The sequence below is a fragment of the Trichosurus vulpecula genome, chromosome 6, assembly GCF_011100635.1.
Source record: "Trichosurus vulpecula isolate mTriVul1 chromosome 6, mTriVul1.pri, whole genome shotgun sequence".
Lineage (NCBI taxonomy): Eukaryota > Metazoa > Chordata > Mammalia > Diprotodontia > Phalangeridae > Trichosurus > Trichosurus vulpecula.
Genome location: NC_050578.1, coordinates 119,093,389 through 119,118,906, shown reverse-complemented (window position 1 = coordinate 119,118,906; position 25,518 = coordinate 119,093,389).

Below are 25,518 nucleotides of genomic sequence, written 5' to 3'. Positions count from 1 at the left end.
ATTTTTCCCTCTTTCTTACTCTAGGTATTTTCCAACTATCCCATATGCTTTGTTGTTGACTGATTATCCCTGATTGAAATTTCTATCCCAATGTAACTTTGCAAGATTGTGAATTATTATGTATAGTAAGTAGTACAGTAGGGGATACCAGAAATTTTTTTTTCACTTGCATGCTACTTCCTTTAGCCTTGCACATCACAACAGATTCATGCTGTGGGATTCACATCCACATCTTCCTATCAATTCACCACAGAGGACTGAATCGATGTCCTATGAGATTCTTTGAGTTCTCCTGGATATTAATAGGATATTAATGAAGCAAGCATGTTTTGTCCTAATTCATCCTGATAAAAATTCTGATCATCTACTCTCTTTCTGCTAAAGGTTATAAATTTATCTTTGGGAAGTAAAGTATGGAATGAGATTGAATTAAAAAGCATTTATTAAGTACCTGCTATGTGCCAAGCACTGTGCTAAGCCCTGGGAATGCAAATGGAAAATCAAGATTGGGGGACATAACACATGGGGGAGAGTTTAGCTGTAGGATATATGAAAAGGTACTATGGTCCTTAGAGTATAGTGGTGGGGCTGATGGGGCTCCAGGGACCTTAGTACATATTCTTGGGCAGAGGGATATCATTGTGGGATCTGCATGGGATTTGGAGGACAAAGGGGTTCCACTGAGGTTATGATATCTAGCTAATCCCTAAGTTCCTCTCATCTAGACAACATAAAGACTTATGGAGGTCCTTGAAGATACTTTTCCCCTTACCCTAGTTCTACCTCAGCGGTTTGGGTATGTTCTAGAATTCAAGGGATGCTAGGATTTTTAGATGGAAGAGATGATCTAGTCCAGCCATTTTGTTTTACAGATAGTTAAATTAAACTGAACTTGAGAGCAGGGAAGTGGCTTGCTAATTTGGTGACAAGGAGTAATTAGCAGATCTAGAATTCAAACTCAGGCCTCCTGACTTTAAACTCAGTGACTTTTCCACTATACCAAGCCAATACATGGTGGTTTTTGGAGATATGCTATTCACCCTTCCCAAGGATGGAAAGTATTCCCTTCCACCACAGGCCTGGGAATCAGAAAGATAACATTCCGGTGCAAATACAGAGCATGCTCAGGGTAAATCTCTTGAAGATTTTAGTTTTGCTTTCCTTTTGTGTTTATGTAGAGCTAGGAAAGTGATCTAACCAAATGCTTTAGACTCACACACTAGACAGCTTTAGTGTGTGAGAGAGACCACATAGGGTAATGGATAGAGTACCCAACTTGGAGTCAGAAACATGTAGATTCAAATTACACCTTAAACACTTACTGGAAGTGTGACCACATCAAAGAACCTACCTGAACCTCAATTTTTTCATATGTGAAATGGGGGTAACATTTATCTTATAGAATTGTCATCAAGATCAAGGGAAAGAATATTTTTGTGATACTTTATAAACCTTGAGGCACTATATTTGTATGAATTATTATTAATATGTTCCTTATTTCCCTAATCTCACAGGTTTCTAACCTACTGGACATATTCCAAGTCTCATTTTTTCAGGCTTAGAAATATCAATTGGTAATTAAAATTTTCCTGCTGATGCTATTTTTATTTTTATGGCTTGAAAAATACTTTAATTGGCATGTGCCCTGAGGCATTTTGCAAATGGTGCAATTTTATAAGTCTATCAAGTAATTAAAGCAAGAAGCAATCTATTCTTTTTCTTAAAAAAACAAAACCTTCCATTTTTTATTGTTGTTTTGGTCATATTATCTCGGAAGGAAGTTAGAATGAGTAGTTTCACATAATCATAAATTTAGGACAAAGATCCTCTGAGAGATGAATCAAATCTATTTTACCAGTAACTTATAAATTCCTGTTTAAAAATGACTGAAAATAATAGGGTTTGCCTTGTATAATTAACTGGCATGACTCTTCATTAGTTTTATACATGTATGTGTGTGTATGTATGTATTTGCAAAAGCCTGAGGCTATCATGTGAACATGTCAATCTCAGGTATGATCAAAAAAACTAAACTCAGCCTATAAAAATACATGGACACCAAAGTACAATAATGTATATGATGATGTAAAGAACACTAGACTGAATCAGAGACCCTGAAGTTTTTGTCTAGGTGTAAAATTTAAGATTTCAAGGGAACTGCAGAAAAAGCTTCACGATAAAGTGATCTAAATATAGCTTATTTAACAATATATAACCCATATAATCATATTCACTCAAACAAGGATCATGCGATGATGTGTGCTTTTCTTCCTCCCTGTCATCTGGATGGCCCACGGGTGGTAAGGTGCACTGGAGTTTTATATTGGTATAGCCAAAAGGATCCAGATTCTCCAAAATAAGTATACCTCAACTACCTTTATGTATATTGATCATAAGTGGGTCGGACAAAGTGACCTGCAGAGGTTGGTAGAATTTTTTTAGAGTTAAACGCTTTATTCCTAGACATTCATCAATCATTTTAGTTTATAGATGGTTGGTTGGTTGTTATTCTTTGTTCTCAAGGAGGGCCAAAACGACACCTCCATGTTAGAGTCAAGTGTTTCTCACTGCGGCTGATCAGACAAATATGAGCTAGAAAGCTTTGCCACAGGTTGGGCACAAATAGTCCATGTGAACATTCTGGGTGGATTCTTTAAATTTCTGCATCTCAAGTTTCTTTTGAGTGACTTCACTTCTACTTTGCTCAAAGAGCACAGCATTTTCTTTGATGTGGATACACCATGCTGGGCATTCCTTTGCCAGTGTCTCCCGTGTCACTCAATCAATTTCAAAGATCTTCAGAGAGACCTTGAGAATGTCCTTGCATTGCTCCTTCTCCTCACTATATCAGTCTTGTGTGAGTTCTCTGTAAAATAGTCTTTTAGGTAAGCATATATTTGGCATTCAAAATGGCAGTTCATTGGAGTTGTGCTCTCTGCCATAGATTGTGAATGCTTGACAGTTTTGTTCAAAGAAGGACCTCTGTGTCCAGTAATTTATCCTGCCATGTACAGACATATACACACCAAAGTATATATCTGTATTTTTAGATAGATGTAGATAGATAGCTTACTCTCTCTATATATATCTATAGATAGATATAGAACTATAGAGAGATAGAAAGATAGATATAGATATATGTGTGTATGTGTGTGTAAACTAAAGTGTATATGCACACAAACATACACATATATACATGCACACATGCACATACATATGTCATGGCACGATAAGATTGGAATAACCATTTTTAAGGACCTTTTATATCCAAAGTCTTGGATTTTTCTGGTGTGACTAATTTGACCTCTTGCAGGATTTCTTTCTGTCCTTGACATGTGGTCACCTAACCTTCTAACCGCAGAGAATTCATCCATTCTCAAAACAGTTCATTTGAACAGGTCTTTAATGTTAGAAAGTTCTTCCATAGGGTGAGCCAGTCTCCTCTAACACCATTTGTCCAAGTTAGGCTCTTCAAAGCTAACCAGAAAAAAATCTAATCCTTTTCCAATATGATAGCCTTTCAGATATTTGAAGAGAGCTAACATCTCTCCCCTGTCTTCTATTTTTACAGAGGAAGCTGGTAGTACAGTAGAGAGAGGATTGAGCCTGGATTCAGGAAGATCTGAGCTGAAATCCAGCTTTTGACACTTACTAGCAGGGTGACCCTGGGCAAGTCACTTAATCACCGTTTGCCTCAGTTTCCTCAAATATAAAATGGAGATGATACCTTGCAGGGTTATCATGAGGATCAAATGAGTTAAAATTTGTAAAAAGCATTTAGTATAGTGCCTGGCACATAGTGGGCACTACATAAATGCTTATCCCCATTCCCTCCTCTTTATCTCTTCTCTCAGTTAAATTGTTCTCTTTTATCTCTTCTTCAAAAAATAAGGTTTTATGACCTCCTTATCACATACATCCAGCTACCATTTGGTTTTCCCAATAGCCCTCTTACTCTGGGCACACAGAGTTGAATGTAGTATGCCAGATGAAGTGTGACCAACAAAGAATACAATGGAGCTGTTATCTCCATTGTTCTGAACACTACAAATCCCATCATCCATTTTTTAAATACAGTATACAGCTGCACGAAGCTTTTCGGCATCCTCAACGCACCGTTGACTTACATTGGGTTATTGGTATCATCCAATTCTTTTCCACACGTACTACATTCAAGTAATATATCACTTGTCCAATCACATATCTCTTGGTGGATTGTTTTTAGTCTAAGATTTCTTTATAAAATTCTAACTACATTCATCTTTATTTATTTCAACTCGTACAATTTGTTCCATTGTTTCATGCCATCCAGAGCTTTTTGAATCCTGGTTCTGTTTGCTAGTGAATTAGCTTTTCCTTCTAGTTTTACATTCTCCACGAATTTGATCAGCGTGTCTATTATGCCTTCCTCCAGGTTACTGATAAAAACTGTTGAACAACTAGATATCTTCCTCCAAGTTGATTATGGCTGTTCAACCAGTTGTCAATATGCCAATATACCTGTCATCCAGCTACTATTTCTCCACATTTCCCCCAAGATATCACGAAGGAGGGGCAGCTAGGTGGCACAGTGAGTAGAGCACCAGCCTTGGAGTCAGGAGGACCTGAGTGCAAATCTGGCCTCAGACACTTAACACACTTACTAGCTGTGTGACCTTGGGCAAGTCACTTAACCCCAATTGCCCTGCCTTCCCCCTCCAAAATAAAAAAAAAATAAAAAAAAGATATCATGAAGGATTTTTTTCAGATATATTGCTTAAATTGGCATACACTTTGACAACCACATATCCTTTGATGTCTGTTTAGCAACCCTATCAAAAGAAGAACTGTTAGTGCCACAGAACTATTCTTAGTAGACATGTGCCAACATTTCCTAATTACCACCATCCTTTTTTAAAATTGTAGGTAATATACTACATAGAATTCTCCTGGAGATGGATTCCAAGCTCCCCAGATTCAAACTTCTGAAAATCGTCTTTATTCCCTTTTTGAAATTAGAATATTATTTTCTCATTGTAGTTTTTGTCACTTGTTTCTACTCCACAAAATTCCTTAGAAATTATCTTCAGTGGTAGCTATTACATCGGAACATGTTTTCCCCTGTGCCCTAAGAAGAAATTTATCTGAGCAGGTAGATTTTTTGTTTCATTTTGCACCAGTTAGGAATTAAGGATTAGTTAAGATCTTGCACAATTTCTCAAATGTGATCTAGCAGGTTCTTTTCTTTTTATACAATCCTGGGTTTAAATCTTTGTCATCAGTACCCATGGCAATTATATAATATGTACTATATAGCTTCCCAACACACACTTAAAAATCCTTGTTCAATAGAATGGCCTTCCAAGGTCATGGATAGTCTATATTTGTAATCCATTTCAAGTTGTCGATATGGATTTTTGGGCCCATTAATCAATAAACAGTCATATATTAAATACCTGCCATGCACTGTGCTAGACACTGAGGAGACAAAACAAAAATGAAATAGTTGCTGCACTCAAGAACTGTACATTCCATGGTGGGGCAGAGGGGACAGATGCACATATACATGTACAGTATACACAAGCTACTGGGGGAACAGGACAGGTTTTATGTAGATAGTAGCATTTGAGCAGAACTTTGAAGGAAACTAGAAGTTCTAAGAGGCAAAGGTGACAATGGAAGGTATTTCAGGCATGAGAGACAGGCAGTTCAAAGAAAGAGATGGGGAATGGACTGATGTGTATAAAAACAACAAGAAGGCCAATTGGATTGAACCATATTGTGCATGAGCAGGGAGTCAAATGTGCTTACGTTGGAAAGGTAGGCTAGAGCAATATGGTTAAGGGCTCAGTTATTTTTTTTTTAATTTAAATTTATTTATTTAACATATTTAGTTTTCAGCATTGATTTTCACAAGAGTTTGAATTACAAATTTTCTCCCCATTTCTATCCCCCCCCCACTCCAAGATGGCATCTATTCTGGTTGCCCTGTTCCCCAGTCAGCCCTCCCCTCTATCACTCCCCTCCCCTCTCATCCCCTTTTCCCTTCCTTTCTTGTAGAGCAAGATAAATTTATACGCCCCATTGCCCGTGTATCTTATTTTTTAGTTGCATGCAAAAACTTTTCTTTTTGTTTTTGAACATCTGTTTTTAAAATTTTGAGTTCCAAATTCTCTACCCTCTTCCCTTCCCACCCACCCTCCCTAAGAAGTCGAGCAATTCAACCTAGGCCACATGTGTACCATTATGTATAACCCTTCCACAATACTCATGTTGTGAAAGACTAACTACATTTTGCTCCTTCCCAACCCATCCCGCTTTATTGAATTTTCTCCCTTTACCCTGTCCCCTTTCCAAAGTGTTTGTTTTGATTACCTCCACCCCCATCTGTCCTCACCTCCATCATCCCCCCCTTTTATTTTTTTTAACTTCCTCCCTCTTCTTTCCTGTGGTGTAAGATACCCAACTGAGTATGTATGGTATTCCCTCCTCAGGCCAAATCTGATGAGAGCAAGGTTCACTCATTCCCCCCTCACCTGCCCTCTCTCCTCCTCCCACAGAACTGCTTCCTCTTGCCACCTTTATGGGAGATAATCCACCCCATTCTATCTCTCCCTATCTCCCTTTCTAAATATGTTGCTCTCTCATCCCTTAATTTCATTTTATTTCTTTTAGATATCTTCCCTTCATCTTCAACTCACCCTGTGTCTCCTCTCTCTCTTTTACACACACATATAAATATATATATATATATATATATATATGTATGTATGTATATATGTATATATATACACATATACACATATATATACATACATACACATACATATACACATAGATATATACATGCATACACATTCACTTATATATATACATAAACATATATATATATATATATATATGCATATTCCCTTCAGCTACCCTAATACTGAGGTCCCATGAATCATACATGTCATCTTTCCATGTAGGAATGTAAACAAAACAGTTCAACTTTAGTAAGTCCCTTGCAATTTCTGTTTCTTGATTACCTTTTCATGCTTCTCTTGATTCTTGTGTTTGAAAGTCAAATTTTCTATTCAGTTCTGGTCTTTTCACTGAGAAAGCTTGAAAGTCCTCTATTTTATTGAAAATCCATACTTTGCCTTGGAGCATAATACTCAGTTTTGCTGGGTAGGTGATTCTAGGTTTTAATCCTAGCTCCATTGACCTCCGGAATATCGCATTCCAAGCCCTTCGATCTCTTAATGTAGAAGCTGCCAGATCTTGGTTTATTCTTATTGTCTTTCCACAATACTCAAATTGTTTCTTTCTGGCTGCTTGCAGTATTTTCTCCTTGATCTGGGAGCTCTGGAATTTGGCGACAATATTCCTAGGAGATTTCTTTTTGGTATCTATTTGAGGAGGCGATCGATGGATTCTTTCAATTTCTATTTTACCCTGTGGCTCTAGAATATCAGGGCAGTTCTCCTTGATGATTTCTTGAAAGATGATATCTAGGCTCTTTTTTTGATCATGGCTTTCAGGTCAGTGGTTTTTCCAATGAGATATTTCACATTGTCTTCCATTTTTTCATTCCTTTGGTTCTGTTTTATAATATCCTGATTTCTCATACAGTCACTAGCTTCCACTTGCTCCAATCTAATTTTTAAAGTAGTATTTTCTTCAGCGGTCTTTTGGACCTCCTTTTCCATTTGGCTAATTCTGCTTTTCAAGGAATTCTTCCCCTCATTGGCTTTTTGGAGCTCTTTTGCCATTTGAGTTAATCTATTTTTTAAGGTGTTGTTTTCTTCAGGGTATTTTTCGGTATTTTTTTGGGTCTCCTTTATCAAGTCATTGACTTGTTTTTCATGGTTTTCTTGCATCCTTCTCATTTCTCTTCCCATTTTTTCCTCTACTTCTCTAACTTGCTTTTCCAAATCCTTTTTGAGCTCTTCCATGGCCTGGGACCAGTTCATGTTTTTCTTGGAGGCTTTTGTTGTAGGCTCTATGACTTTGTTGTCTTCTTTAGGCTGTATGTTTTGGTCTTCTTTGTCTCCAAAGAAAGAATCCAAAGTCTGAGACTGAATCTGGGTGTGCTTTCACTGCCTGGCCATATTCCCAACCAACTAACTTGACCCTTGAGTTTTTCAGTGGGGTATGACTGCTTGTAGATTAACGAGTTCCATGTTCCACGTTTGGGGGGGGAGGTGCCAGCTCTGCTACACCAGCACTACTCCTTCCCCAAGAACCCCCAGCCTGGGCTGGGCTTAGATCTTCAGCAGGCTATGCTCTCCTGCTCAGATTTGCCACTTAATTCCTCCCACCAGGTGGGCCTGGGGCCAGAAGCACCAGCAACTGTAGCTGCCCCACCTCCACTGCCCCTGGGGCTGGAAGCCGAACCGCAAACTCCTTCCACTCCCGCAGCTTTTCCCACTAACCTTCTCTGCAGTCTTTGGTGTTTGTGAGTTGAGGAGTCTGGTAACTGCTGTAGCTCACTGATTCAGGGCGCTAGGGTCCCCTCCGCCCGACTCCAAGTTTGGTTGTTCCATGCCGCTCAGGCTGGGCTCTGCTCCACTCCGTTCCCAGCTCCCAGCTCCGTGTGGGATAGACCTCACCCAGAGCCCATCCAGGCTGTCCTGGGCTGGAGCCCTGCTTCCCTCTGCTGTTCTGTGGGTTCTGCCGTTCTAGAATTTGTTCAGAGCCATTTTTTATAGGTTTTTGGAGGGACTCAGTATGGAGATCACTCTAGTCCCTGCTTACCAGCTGCCATCTTGGCTCCGCCCCCAGACTCAGTTATTTTTAATGGCCATAGATCTATTTGAGGAGACACTATAATATTCTGAGGATAGATATAAATAATCATCAAAGCATTATCTGTGAATTTTAGTGTTTGGAAGACTTCATCATATTAAGAGAATCTATGTTCTATTTTAATGCTTCACAGTACATCCTCTATGATAGTAGAAGATAGTGTTAATCAGTGTATATCTCTTTGTTTTATACCTCATTTGCCTAGCATGGAGGTTCTGAATAGAATTATCTGTCTTATTGAATATATGGAATATATTGAATATGGAGGAATTGAGTGTAGCTTCCAGACAACCACAATAAAGTGAATATCTCAATAAAGTGAGTCACATGAAGTTTTTGTTTTCCTGGTACATATAAAACTTATGTTTATATTATGCAGTAGTCTATTATATGTGAAATAGTATTATGTCTAAAAATAATGTGCATACCTTAATTAAAATATTTATTGCTAAAAAATTCTGACCACAATCTGAGCCTTCAGTGAATCATATTTTTTTTATTAGTGAAAATTCTTGCCTCAGTGTTGATGGCTGCCTGATCAGGGTGGTAGCTGCTGAAAGTCAGTGTGGCTGTGGCAGTTTCTTAAAATAAGACAACAATGAAATCTGTCTAATTGACTGACTCTCCCTTTCACTTGAGCACTTAGAGGCCATTGTAGGATTATCAATTGGCCTAATTTCAATATTGTTGTGTATAATTAAATAGGGAGGCCAGAGGGGAGAGACAGAGAGAGAGAGAGAGAGAGAGAGAGAGACAGAGAGACAGAGAGACAGAGAGAGACAGAGAGACAGAGAGGGAGAGAGAGAGATGGCTAGTTAGGGGAGCAGTAAGAGAACACACAGAATATTTATCAATTATCTTCACCATCTTATATGGCGACAGTTTTTAGAGCACTAAAACAATGAAAATAGTTATATCAAAGATCACTGATCATAGGTAATCATAACAGATATAATAATGATGAAAAAGTTTGAAATATTGCAAGAATTCCCAAAATGTAACGGAGAGACATAGTGTGAGTACATGCTGTTGGAAAAATGATGCTAATGTACTTGCTTGACAAAGAGTTGCCACAAACCTTTAATTTGTAAAAAATGCATTATCTGTGAAGTATAATAAAGCAAAGTGCAATAAAACAAAGTATGCCTGCAAGAAGAAATCTTATATGATCTTAATATACACATGATAAATTCCTTTTGAGAAGAGATCCTTCAAAGCTAGGTATTTTTCTCCCAAGTCAATTTTTTTTCTCAACAAATAGGAAATAAATACAGTAGGATCTTGTAACCTCCATATGATTTAACATACATAGATCTGATCCATCATAGAAAATTGCAAAAGACTTTGTGTCTTTTTTAAAATTACTATTAAGCAGGGCAAGCTTTGGCAAGTGAGTAGATTGTCCTCATAAAGATTTTTCATAATCAAGATAATAAAATGGATAGGGATTTATTGATGATTTCACAGTTCCCTTTTCTGGCCATGTCAATGTTATTCCCACCCTCTAGTATCTTCTTCTCTCTTAGCTCAGAAAATTATCCCTTAATGTGTTTACGAATAGGCAGAAACAAGTGCTTCATATTAAATATAACTTATTATTGTGTTTCTTTTGAACAATATACACCCTTCCCTTTCCGCAGTTGTCATGAGTACTAACTCATTGATTCTCAATGCTGACTATGAGTTTGTATTTATCTTATTATATTAAAATCACAAGTTTGTATTTATTACTATAATCTGTACATTGTTATAGATGTTTTTGAGGCCATGTGCATTTTTACTTAACCCCCACTCCTAGTTATTAGCTTTTTTATATTTCCTAGTTCCTTTGTGATACTTACCATTCTCTACGGATTTGAGAGTTATAAGTAGACAGTTTACTCTCACCATCACTTTTTCCTTTTAGAGGCCAATAGGTTTTTTCAGAATCCTTATGAAATGCACTTAACCCTTATTTAGCAACCCATCATTCTGATATTTATACCATGCTCCAGAAAGGAAATTCCTATTCTTCAATAAATGATATCAGCAAATTTTTCACTTGCTATAGTCTTTTCTTCTCCAAGGTCCCAATCTTCAGTGGAAAAAATAGATGTAAACATCACCCCACCCCCAGTACTTTGACTATTTATCCTGAAATTCAAAATCATAAAATATTTTCCAGGTTCTTTCTAGTTATCTATTTTTCCTCATATTAATCTGCAAATAGGCTGGCAGGTGGCTAATATGATGATTGTTAACAAGCTCTCTGTCACAACTTGGATACACATTCCAGGAAGACAATGCACTTCTAGTTAGCTATGTTAAGCCTCCATATGTTTAGCTTCTTGTCCCACAGTAAGAATTCACCAAATGTAACAACACATCTCTTTCTCCTGGAGCTCATACAGGGTTTGACATACCTCCTAGTGTGTACAAATGATGATAGAAGGAGAAGGAGGAGAAGAAGAAGAAGGAGAAAGAGAAGAAGGAAAAGGGGAAGGAAGAGGAAGAGGAGGAGGAGAAGGAGGAGGAAGAGGAGGAGGAGGAGGAGGAAGAGAAGGAGGAGGAGGAAAGAAAAAAAGAAAGGAATGAAAGAAGGAAGGAAGGAAAGAAGGAAAGAAAGAAGAGAGAAAGAGAGAGGGAGGGAGGGAGGAAGGAAGGAACAACTAATAAGTGCCTAATAACTAATAAGAGGATTCAGACTCAGCTTTTCCATTATGCCACCAAGATGACTCCTTATTGTTCCATAGATGGGACTGTTTTCTTTATATGGTCTGGATGCACCCAGACCTTTTGGAAAGAGTCTCATACAACTAACATAGGCCTAATTGTTTTGAAGTTCTCATTTCCTTCTTTCCCTCAGTCATATTCTAACACTCACTAGTCTCTCGAAAATAGTTTCCTGTCTGCCTTCTGAGAAACATTTTTATTACTTCTTTTCTTCATGGATTATTTCTTCTATCCTCTCTAATAACCCAAGGCATAAAGGATTCATTTGACTTTCTGTTGAAGCGTGGATATCAGTTTAACACTTAAATAGTCGATAAGGACCTCTGGCGGGAAGGCCAACATAGCATAGACTTTATAATAATGGGAACAATTTTTTTTTGTTTTACATTTCTTTGAAATTTCAAGTCAAATATGGTCTTTGTGGCTGATTCGAAAATGTCCTTATATGATTACTGTAGCACATTGTCTGTTTTCTGAAATTATTTTCCATGTAAAAAGAGTTTTGGAAAAGTCATTTCTGTTGTTTGCTTTTTTTTGGAGGGGGGAAGGCAGGACAATTGGGGTTAAGTGGCTTGCCAAAGGTCACACAGCTAGTAAGTGTGTCAAGTGTCAGAGGACACATTTGAACTCAGGTCCTCCTGACTCCAAGGCTCGTGCCCTACTCACTGCACCACCTAGCTGCCCTGGAAAAGTCATTTCTAATAGAATTAATTAGTGCTCATTTTCTCAGCTAACCATGTAGCTAAACTTTCTTAAAAATTGTGAAAAATAGTTAACTTTATATGCACTTTTCATGGTCATGGATTCTTTCCTTCCTTATTAGATAGATAGATATAGTTATATGACTTTGTTATATATATCTGAAAAGGCATTTGTAAAAATGCTATAGGCAATGTTCACTAGTCAAGATAGATTTTCTTCGTAAGCTCAGAAATTCACAAAATTAAAATTAAAATTCTGTGAAAATGGAAACACTTCAACTCAAAAAGGAAAAGGATGCCTCTCCAGTCAATGACCTAGAATTTATTAAGCGCCTACTAAGTCAGAAATTGTGTTTAGTGCTGGGAATAGGAAGAAAGTGAAAAAATACTCTTTTCTCTAAAGCAATTTGCAATGGATCAAAGATCTAGATCTGAAAGGGATCTCATGGGACATCTAAATCCAACCTTCTCAGATGAAGAAAACAAAGCCCAGGAAGATTTTGTCTTGCCCAAGATGTCACAGATGACATATGTAAGGTATGATACAAGTATTATGAATCCATAGCCAGTGTTTTTACCACTTTACCTTCTTTCTTCAGTTTTAATAATGTCAGATCTCAGAAGTCATAATTATAGAAAACTTTAGGGGGGATTTACGATATATAGCAGAGAGATTAAAAAGAAGGTTGTCAAGAATCATGGCAGGATTTTTTTAAATCAAATTTTTTTGTAGAGTGTCTGCATACTTATCTTAAACAATGGTGAACTTTTCACCTAAAATGAAAAGCTGTTGTGAGCTGATTTTATTTTCATAGATGGTATGTATGGTTTGTGGAAGACTGTATCCTTAAGTTCAGATGATGATATGCTTTGAATGGAGTGCTAGACTTGGAAACAGGATGGCTTGAGTTCAAATCCTGCTTTTTACATTTACTAATCATGTATACACAGATGAGTCACTTGAACCTATCTATGAGTCTTAGTTTCCTGAACTATTTAATGGAAGTAATAATGCATTTAGTGTCTACATTATAGCCTCATTATGCAGTTCAAATGAGATAATCTTTGTAAGTACTTTTCAAAATTTAAAACACTATATAAATGTCAGTTATTATTATTACTTGTGTTCCATCTGGATAGAGCAATGAGAAATCTATTTTGGAATGCATTAGCTTACAATTCCCCAATGCCAGTGCACCTGAAAAATATATTAGAGACATGAGGAAAATCAAAATAACAGCTTTGGTTGTTAAGAAGCAATTACAAAATCAAAATGCAAAGTAATTTCTTAATCATTTTTAAACTTAAAACCATGAATTTCTAATGATTCAACTATAAGCAATTCCAGATTTCTCCAACTTGATACTTTTTAAAAGTGTCCCATCAAATAACCTTCTGTCTTTTAGTCCTTAGTGATTCCAAACATGTACCAGATCTAAGATGGCATTCTCCCTCCCACAACCCCTCTGTCAACCCTAAGGCAATATCCAGAATGACAATGCAGGCAATATGCCGAACAGACATATATGTCACTTTCAGCAAGATAAGTTTGGTTCAAATCCAAGGAAGTCAGATGGGGGCTGTTCTTGGAAATCGGTTACTTTGGCACAAAGTGTCTTTCCCATAAACGGTGTTTTTTTCTTTCTTTTTTATTTTTTCTAAAAGCATCAAGACTTCATATTGTACAGGAAGATCAGGAATTAAAAGGTCTGTGTAGCAGGTGTTCTCTGTGCCTGAATGGGGGAGGAATGATGGCAACATATACACTAATTTCAATATGAATAATATCATTATCATTCCTAGATGAAGCTACGGGAATTGAGTTATCAGCCTGAAATTGTGACACATGCTGGTTTAACCACTTTCCCCACCCAGTCTCTCCCTCCGTTCTCCCAAGATAGGCATGCACTGGCATAAACCACATAGTATGGGCCTAGCAGAGCTACAGCTGAGAGAGAAAAAAAGGTCCCACTTGTTCGAAGTATACACGATGAAGGACAAGAAGTATTTAGAGAAATTATGCATAATTCAGTGAGAATCTTCAGAAAATAAATCAAACCCTATGACCATGTCATATAGTTGTTAGCAGCTCAGCAAAGTTAGCAAATCTGAGACTCTTAATATAGAACTAGAAGCAAAATGAACAGATAATTGTAAGAACAAATTTACAGTAAGTAATATGAGTTCCCAACAGTACTTCTTCTCCATCTTTGAGTTGGCCATCCACAAAAGGCAACAGTAGGGCTCCTTACTAGCCTTTACAAGCTTCAGAGTAATTGGCACCTCGTAAATTAATCTCTGTTGAGATATTAGCTTTAAATGTTTCAGCGTCACTATTGACTGATCTGTGATAGAAGCCAAATGCCCGTTCCTTTTACTTTTTTGTCAGATAAAAGGGAGGCATCAAAAGCATAAATGAACAACAAAATATATATTTTTAAAATCACAGTGCTTCTAGATCCTTTGTTTTTAATAGATATTTTTCCTTCCTACATAAAATAATAATAATAATGAGTGTTTACATAGAGCTTTGAAACTTCCAAGGTACTGTACATATTATTTAGTCTTCAAAACAACCCCGTAAAGTAGATTTTATTATTATCATATTTTACAGAAGAAGAAACTGAGGCTGAGAAAAATTTAGAATTACCCGGGGTCACATAGCAAGCAGGTCTCTGTCTGAAGTAGGGTTTAAATATAGGTCATCCTGACTCCTGGCTCAGTGCTTTAACCTTCTACACCACCTAGATACTTTTTATTTGTAAGTGATAATTATTTTTATAACATCTCTTCTATGTAGTTGAAACCAGTATTACTTGGAAGGGAATGGTTTGGAATGTGCACAGATCAGCAAATGAACTTTCCCACTTTGTTCCTTGTAATTTGTTAACCTCTTGACAAACACATTTTTATGCAGAAAATCAGGGTCAGGGTTAAGGTTCCTTATATTTTTATGGTCTAATTTTCTTTTTTCCCTAGATAAGTGTCATTATTAGAATTATGATGTAATAAGCCCCACACATCTCCCAAGTAAGAATAAATGTGTTCCTTTTAAGTTACCCAAAGAGAAAATGTCTATATAACCTGATCTCTATCTTGACTTTCATTATAAAACAAGATAATTCTTATAGAAAATATTTTGGTTCAAAGATTCAACAATATCCCATTTGACAATGTCACCTATTCAACAATGCAGTGATTTTTAAAAATAGCTTCAAAAAACCCCTTCACATATTTTAAGGGGAAACAAAATTCTGATTCCTTCCTGCTGTCCTCCTCTGTCCTTCTCCATCCTGACACCAAGAACCTCGTTATACTGCAAAATCACATCAACCTTGGTACTCACACCTCATCAATATACTCTGATTGGAAGTACCTCCCTTTCTTCCCTTCCTCTCACTTCTCACTTTTTAGCTTCATTTCTTATGTTGTCTTCCCCTCATGAGACTGTAAATGTGTTAAGGTAAAGGGCTGATGTCCATTTTCATATTTGGGTCTTTACTGTTTAGCACAATGCATAGTAGGCATTTTTTTTTAATATTGGGTAGCCATAATGTAAGTAAACTCTCTATAAAATAATACATTTAGACATTGAAAGGATATTAGAGACCATCTAGTCCAGGCCCTTCATTTTATGGATAAGGAAACTGAGGCTCAGAAAAGTTATCTAACTTTTCCAAGATCACATAGCTAATATGTGGCTGAGACTAGATTTGAGCCCAAATCTTCCACTTCCAAAGCCAGTCCTTTTTCTGTTGCACCACTTCTTTGTCCAGCCTTGCCTTCCAGACAAACTGGCTCTTGCTATCCTTGAATTTAATATTTCTTTTTTTTTCCCTTTTTTGGAGGGGGAAGGCAGGGCAATTTGGGTTAAATGACTTGCCCAAGGTCACACGGCTAGTAAGTGTGTCAAGTATCTGAGACCAGATTTGAACTTAAGTCTTTCTGACTGCAGGGCCAATGCTCTACTTACCGCGCAACCTAGCCACCCTGAATTTAATATTTCTCACACTATTCTCACTCTCCTTCTAGTGATTCTCTCACATGTAAGAAAGAGAAACTTGATAAACTTCATTTAGGGCAATGTGCCTGTGATGGCCAAAACCAGTTCACGAACCTCCCCAAGCAACTTCTTTCCTAATAGGGAAATCAATAAGTACTGGAGGGAATCTGACTTTATGTTGATAGGTCGTATTTCATAATACCAAACAAACAAATACCTTCCAGTCCACGCGCAAAAAAGAAGGGGCTGAAGATGTTTGCCATATTAAATAGGGAACTCTAACAAGCATTCTCCATTAAAATGTTTCTCCAACACCACATCATGATCTATAGATGACCCTGGGAAGGGATTTTGTTAGATCTCACTGTCTGCATAGAAGGTGCTATAAAATTGTAAAGACTTCAAGGTTAGGCAAGTATGAGAGAATGGCCATACCTTTCATGTGATGACCAGCCTAGATGATTTCAGATAAGTTGTCACTAGAAGCTCATCATTGTGTCATGCTTTTTTTGGACTCTACTAGACTCTATTAGACATGGACAGAGTTTTGCTCTGTGTGTTTGGAGGGAATAACCACAATGATGAAGTCTCTGTCCCCTTAAATATAGACGTAAGTATGCAACATAGAAATAGACCATTACCTTCTAGTTGTACATGGGATGTTTGCTTCATGGACAAGGGTTAGATTAGACAACAGAAACTCTAAAATTTTTAATGGAATTCCATTTTTATAGATATTTTTTACAGTAAACCAGACAACAAACAGATTTCACTTAGAATGAATAACTCACCTTCTAAATAAAATACATACTCATTTTTTAAAAAATGAGCAATGGGTGGTAAATGAAAATAAAATAACATAGTAACTGTTGTGCTATCAGAAGTGAGAAAATTTGAGAAATTCAGATCAATCTGTGAAGACTATGAATTGAATTAGAGTTAAGTAAGTAGAAATTGGAGGGACAAAATACCTAACTACAATAATGTATATCAAAATACAATATAATAATGTATATCAAAATAGCAAAACAAGGTAGTTGAAATCAGATCAATTGCAAATGACAAATCTTGGAACAAAACAAAAGATAATGAAACATATTCCTTTATTATTATTCATCCTCCACACAATAATGTATAGGGTTCAGGAGCCAAAATCTCACATATGACATCAGATACATGTTTTTGTCAGTCATTTTTGTCTAACTTTTTCCCTTAAATATGAATGATGGTTCAACTGGGAGGAGTTCAAGAGGAACCGACTTAGATGCAAATAAAAAGCAAAATCCCCACCCCCCCATATATATATACATACATACACATATATATATATACATATATATAAGCATATATTTAATTTAAAAAAGAAATTATTATACATAATGGCATTATTTTATTGCAAGCATCCCAAAAGATTCCTTTTCAAGGACACAACATATGATAGGTGAGAGCTGTTTTCTTTTTCCCTATGCTCAGTAATTTTCTGTCACCATATATATTCAGTGCCTTGATTCAAATAGAATTGAGTTAATGTTTAAAAAAACACATCAATACAAAAATAGCATGTTTGGGTCAATATGCTTGCTTTGAAAAAGTTACATTTGCTAACATTGATTTCTTAATGGTTCAGTTACCTCAGCTATTTATTCACAGCTACAAAGAATATTCCACATTTCAAGTCACAGTTAAACCCTTACCACTTCTAGGGATTCTTTCTTGAAAAAATAAATATACTTCAAGAACTTCCAAACTGTATTAAAGGAAGTGTTGTTCTCCTGCCCAGAGCGTATCACCTTAAAACGATAGAGATCATTTCCGTATATATGTATGTAAATCGATTGCTATAAGAACGAATCCAAAATAGTTTAAAAAAAAACACCTTAGTCAGAATACACATGACATACTTGCAAACAGAGGGAGATAGCTGGAAAAGGCAACACTGGTTTAGAATATAAATTCATTTGTAAAAATCATGCTGAGAACGAATGAAACCTACTTAGGCACAGCATTACATTAAAAGACAGAGAAGTAGAAAATAAACCCCTTCAAGATATACTGTCAGGAGAACCAAGGAAGGAAGTCATTCTAAAACATTTAAGGAGTCACATGGAAGGGGGACAACAAAAAGAAGGAAAAAATGAAATGTTTGCTACAATTTTATGGCAAACTTTCTTACATGATTAAGTGGAGGAGAGCACTGCACTTCGACTCTACAATCCCAGATGTGCTTAGAGAGTAGGCAGGAATGTTACTCAAGAGACAAAGATGGGAAAAGCAGCTCGAGTACACTAAAGATACATAGAAGCTATTCATGGTGGAGGTGACCCAATTAAGAGGGCTTTGAGGAATAATTTACAACATATCCAAAGGAGGGGGGTGAAGGGAAACAGATATGGAAAAAAAATTTATAATTGAAAAAAAGTGACCAAAAGATGAAAAAAAACAAAACCAAAAACTAATATGTGTATTTATATTTTTATCTGTACAAAATGGTTATGAGAATAATCTACATTCAGATTAAATGTATCCCTAATGAGGGCATAAGTAGAAAACAAGTAGGTTTTTAAAAGCCATATTCTGTGGCAGATCTTGTCTTTACATCATATATAATGGAAAGATGTTGCAAATGCAAAATCCCACTATGTTTATTGTTTATTACTTTAAAAATGTGTTTGATTTTGGAGAGCAAAACGATGTCATCAAGGTTCTCTTTTAACATGATGTTATCTAATCATATATCAAAATTATTCAATATTCCGTAAAAATAAATCCATAGATATTATGTTGTTTGCCAACTTTCTGATCGTTAGCATCAGGTGAGGCATAGAAGAGTCAGCTATGTGCTTGTTGAGTGTTGTCATTGTGATACAACATGTGCAGTGCAGAGTTCAAATTGAAGAGAGGTTTTCTATGAATAGTGAGGTATTCTAAATGCTAATGTATATATATATATGTATGTATATACACATACATGCATGTATGTATATATAAATATGCATAACATATATATGAACATTGCTTCCCAGCTGGAGGCGGGCTTCAATTCCAGTTGTAGCAACAGACTAAATAACTGTTATCTGAGAATGATCCCAATTAATTTTGAATCAATCAGTCAACAAGCATGTATTAAATCTAAGTTCCAGATGGATGGAAACAGTTATGATATATAGTCAGACAGCTATTTAGCCAGAGTCACAGAGGATATAATATAATAGACATATTTGTATGCATCTGCATTTCAGTGCAGACATATATACACACAACAGTGAAATATGGCAAATGGAGTTAGCCTTGGAGCCAGGAAGAGCTGGGTTCAAACCTATGTCTGATGTGCACTGTGTTACCCTGGGCAAGTCATTTAAACTCTCTATACCCCAGGCACATCTAAATATCAAAGATTATGCTTTCCAGAACAGGTGCCAATCTGTACTGGTAAATGGAATTTTCCCCCTGGGAGTTACATATCTATACTAATGAAATCATAGAAGTGGATACACACACAAACACAAATATATATTTAAGTGACCTTGATATTGTTATTATAAATAGATGTAAATGAAAGCCACAATGCCTCCATGCCTTAATAGATGATTCTTATGAGTTGTTGCACTGCACTTTTAAAAATTCATTTAGTGGTCCAACTTCTAACAATGAATTTCTTCAGAAATGGCTATTCTGAGATTTTCAGTTGACAGAGATATATTCTCTTCCTGGTATTCTATTTGAAATCTATTCCACAGAGGAAGATCTTCTAGGGATTGTTCTCCACTGTCAAAATTTTTGACAATACAGAGAAACCTTCATACCATGAACACTCCCAAGTGTGGCTGAATCAGATTAAAATAAAGTTGGGAAATATTTAACAACAGAAATTTTTAAAATGATGCAATAAAACAGATAAAAATATTATAACACTAAGTCAGTAAGCGGTCTGCAGGAACCATTATTATGGTTTAGTGACTTCTGTTTCCATTTGGTTTTGATACTACTGCACTAAACCATAGGGCATCAAGTTCTCGTTTGCCCTTGCCTACAAATGTATCAAATTTCTATAATTGAACTGTCATTTAATATTTATCTATTAATGCATTTCCTCTGACTTATTAAATTAGTTCCAAAGCAATTTTGTTTGGAAATGATTGACTTTTATTTTTATTGCTCTGTTCTCGTCATTGACAAATGACAGTAAAAAAACATTCAATACAATATACCTTGACTGTATAGCAAGAGTCTCAATTGGTATATTAGAAGTCCATGTATAATAATGAAGCAAAATAAGTTTTTTGACCAAGAATAACCTTTAAGTGGAAAGCTGTACTCAATATAGCTTGTTAAAATGGGCCAGTATGCATGCCAGTGTGTGTTTTCTAATTGGTCCCCTTGCCTCAAATCATCTTTCAAGGAAATATTTTCTGAAATAAGTACCTTTCCAATATATAAGATGTCTTGTTTAACAGTAAAGACAAATAAACCTATAACCATCTCATCTCATAAATCCAAATAAGACAGGATTACTACAAACTGTAATGTATCATCATGCTTTAAATCTTCATGTACTTAACACAGACATTGTCTCTGTCACCAGAGGTCGACAGCATTGCAGCAGCACTTTCACGTAATTGTGTTGTGACCCTATCTATCCTGTTATATAATTTTGCAAACCTCCTGAGGAATTAGGAGTGGCTTCATGCCTTCATATGTCTATATCTATATCTATATCTATAGCCATAGCTATAGCTATAGCTATATATGATAATGTATATATGATAATGTGTATATATGTATATATGATAAAATAAACACATACGCATATCATATATACATACAAACACATACAAATATACATATGACATCAAAGGCATGCTTCCTCTATACTTGGTATTTCAGCCCAACATCCTAATCCTTTATGTATTCCAAGGCCACCACTTCCAGGGTTAGAGTGCCTTGGTGCCTTTTTTCAAGGATCAGATTCTGAAATTATTGGTCTGAACCAATTAACAAGATATATATATATATGTGTGTGTGTGTGTGTGTGTGTGTGTGTGTACATATATTCATTTACACATATGTATATATACACATACATATACATATATACTTATACATGCATATACACATATGTATGTATATGTGTATGCATATAGGCATGTATGTGTGCATATATGCATATATATGTATGTGTATATATGTATATATATAATATATACACAACACATATGCATATGTATTTTTCTTGTGTCATCTTGTAATAAGAACTTCTGGTAGGAAAGAATATAACATGGCCTGAAAGTGCCTGAAAATTATCTATTGGTATTAGAATAACAAAAAATAGGAGTTTTCAAAAGTTTGTCAAATTAAATCTAATTTGACTAATTTTTTAAACTTTCATTGTCCTGAATTATCTTAGCCTAAATCATCCAACAGTTGCATTACTGAGAGTGACTTCTTAGTCCATCTAATCCAAGCCATGACTAACCAATAATCTCTTCTATCACTGACACATGACATTTGTTTGAAAACCCTCCACATGAGACAGCATTCAAGTACCTTGAAAGGTAATCTATCCCATTTCACGTCACTAGATGTATGGGGAATTTTTTTCTTTCTGTGGAACCAAAAATCTCCTTCTTTGCAATTTCCACTATTTGCTTCTATTTCTGCCTTCAGAATCAGTTCTTCCTCCACATGGCAATCCTTCAAAGGCCTGAAGATAGCTATCTTTTACTCTTGTCTAGGCTTTTCAATCCTGATTCATTTTTAGGTCTTTGTGAGGAATGATTTCTCTCTTATGTCTTATGTTCCTTTGGATGGGCTATAGTTTGCCAATGTCCTCCCTAAAGTGTTCCTTCCAAAGAGGAATACAGCCCTGGAAGATACCTTCTTAACATAAAACCAGATGAGCAATTCAATACCATTATCAAACCAGTTATCTGGAAATGTAGACCAAAACACTAGACTTAAATGTTCAAGTGTTAACAGGATGCATATGAATGTTAAAAAGACATTGAATATATTCCCCTTCTAGCAGAATTATAGACTCCTTTCAAGTGGATTACCTGTTCCTACTAGGCCCATTTTGGCACGGATACTGAGACCCAGATAATGACAGCCTTATTTGTTTCATTGTGGTGCCTATCCATTGAATTTGTTCCCAGAATGATGATTATTTATATTAGCCTTATTCTCTAAAAGTACTCCTTTAAATAGAGATTCATGAGTACAATTAGAAGCCTAATTCGTAATATTCAGGACTCACTTCCAATCAAAGAGTGTAGAAAAAATACAGGTACTGCTTTTTTTTTTTTTGCTTTTTAAGTAGGAAATCACACATCATATCAATACAAACAATGAGAATTACAGATGGGGTGGGGGTGGGATCTTGCCAAATATTTGATATTCAAATTATAGTTTGAAGGTGTGGGATGTGAGGTAAGTAATCTCTCAAGGCATAAACTGGGGTAAAAAGAGAAAAAAAAGTTTCTATTTTAAAAATGATAGTTGTAATGGTTATATTGTACATCTGCCCCTTTATAAAGACTTATGAACAAATTGTCATTGATGTGAATATTTTAGAAAATATTAATTCTCTGTTTGGGGAGATTTGTTTTTCTTGTATAAGGAATATTTGTTGTCTTCACATTTCTTTCCATCTACTAAGTTCTTACTTCATCCTCCCATATTGGCATGTAGGTGACCCTGGGTTTTCAAAACTAACGTTAATAGAATATAAGGTCTGGCAGGCAACCTCAACTTGGAAAGATTTTGAGCACAGTCCTGACAATGGATCGAATATTTTCTGCCTGAAGACCAACCTAGTTATGTTGTTAGAGATAATAGCTGGAAAATGGACCATTGGTGATGAATATTTTCAGCCACAATTTTTGAAGCCATTAACTAAAGTAGTTGACATCTATATTAATCAGAGTAAATTCAATCCAGTAACTAGGAATTCAGGTAGTTGGGACAAATTCAGTTGTGTGAGGCTGGTGGCAGAATGGGGAGTGGAGACAGACCTTGAAGCAATATTTCATTTCTAGTTACAAGCGATTTCTCTATGAAATGTGGTAACATCCCTTAGAGTGTGGCCCACGGACCCCTGGCACGGTCAGCACAAAGCTTTAACTCTCAAGAGGAGATAGGGACATGAGGGCAGGGATAGCAGCAGGTATGATAGGCAGTAAAAGAATGTGGTCCTTCACCAAAGGCACCAAGGCACTCTAACTCTGGAAGTGGTGGCCTAGGAATACATGAGGGGGTAGGATGATGGGGTAGAATACTTATAATACTTAGAGGAAGCATGCCTTTAGTCAAAACTAGTCATTCTACTCTATATTTCTGGTGATAGTGGAGAGTTTATCAACAGTAATGAAATTATTAATCCTTGAAGAAGTAAAATAAACTTTTGTTTCACATAAAGTAGAGGAAAGATAGTGGGCAAGATGTTATTCGGCTCACGTAAAAACAAAAAAAAAAGATTTCCTCTTAAAATATAAGTACTATAGGCTTTTAACAAGTCAATAATAAAAGTAATAATAACTCTAACTTTCATTTATATGGCACCTAATATGTTCCAAGCACTGTGCTAAATGGTTTTGCTTTTATTCTTGCAAATATCATCTCATTTGATCCTCACAAAAACCCTGGGATAGAGATGTTTTTATTATCCCCATGTTATAGTTAAGAAAATTGAAGTAAACAAAGGTTAAGTGCTTAAGTGACTTGTCTAAGTTTGCACAGTTACTGAATGTCTGAGATCAGATTTGAACTCAGGTCATCCTGATTTCAGTCCTGTGCCACCGGAGTCTCAAACAGACAAAATTCCAGCTATTTTTATTGTTTGCCTTGGATTGCCCAGTATAAGGAAAGCATTCCATTAGTTTCTTTCATGGACACAATGGTGAATTAAAGCAAAGGAAAAAAAAGTATCTTATTTATTACATGAAGGTGTCTTTGAGTTTTTGGTTTAATTACTAATTTAAAAAAAAATTGCAGTCGAGTTTCTATAATAGAGTTGTAAAGTAGATTTGGTACTGCACATGCTTTCTTATGACAGTTTGTTTCATTGAAGAAACCTTTGCCCACTTTAATGTAATGCATTATTCATTGGGCAGATGCTGAATTAAACCAAAGCCTTAATTATTCAAATAGATTCCAAATCTATACAAATAAATTCCAAATTCATGTGAATCAAGGGGATCTTGTGTCATGGTTGCAAAAATGCCATTCAAAATTATACTTTCATCAGGATAAAAAAAATTCTCAAATATGTTGTACATAAGCCCCAAAGAAAAATACTTATTTTCCTAAATCTTGATTGAATACTTTAATTTTAGGCACTATTGGTGTGACCTCAAAGAAGAATGTTCTTGTAACTCTTGTCTTTAAAAGGAATAAAAAGAGATAAATCAATTAAACGACTTGTTGATTTGCATATGTCTATGAGCATTTTCTTGTCATTGAAGAAAACAACATATAATATCTACTCCTGAAAATAGACTTCAATTTTTCTAAATTTTCATACCATAGGTAATCATCTATTTAATATTTTATCACATACCATAGTATTGGTGACAGATATATTATAGGAATGGGTATTAAATGGGTACTAATAACTAAGTGAGATTTTACTTCAAACAGGATATTCTAGAAATTATAAGGCCATAGGACTTATGAAATTAATAAATATTTATCAGATCACCTGTGAATGGAGTTACTTGTGGTTTGTGTTCTAGTGATGAGAGCATGTTGTTGCACTGACTTTTGATGTATGTATTTGGTGTGTGTATCACACACGTGTACAGGTATATCCGTTTTCCTTGAGACATGAAATTCTGAAGGGATATTTGTAGGAGTGTTAGATTGAATTCCAAGACAAGAGTTTATTTCATCATTGTGATTAATAATAACAACAATATTAAGGTTATCTCATCTCCTTATTTTGAAACCCTGACCACTCTTTAAGGTACAGCTAAAATGTTACATGCTTCATAGGAAACCTTTTTTTGATTGCCTGTTTAGCAATCATCATTTCAACTCCCAACTTCACCTAGCATTTTGATTTTCTTATGTTCATGCTCTCATCATATTCTATACTACACTGTAATTTTTCATACAATTTTGAAAGGTTTTATTGATACCTTTTCTTTTACATCAACCACATTTTTCATTGTATTTCTCCCCCATATTATTACCTTCCTTGAAGGTAATGCCTTATAATAAATGATAAAAAGAGGAAAAAAAGCAATTCAGAAAAATTAACCCACATGTCAAAAAACATCCATCACACATGTTATACATCCATGGTTCCCCATCTCTGTGAAAAAACAAGTCATAGTG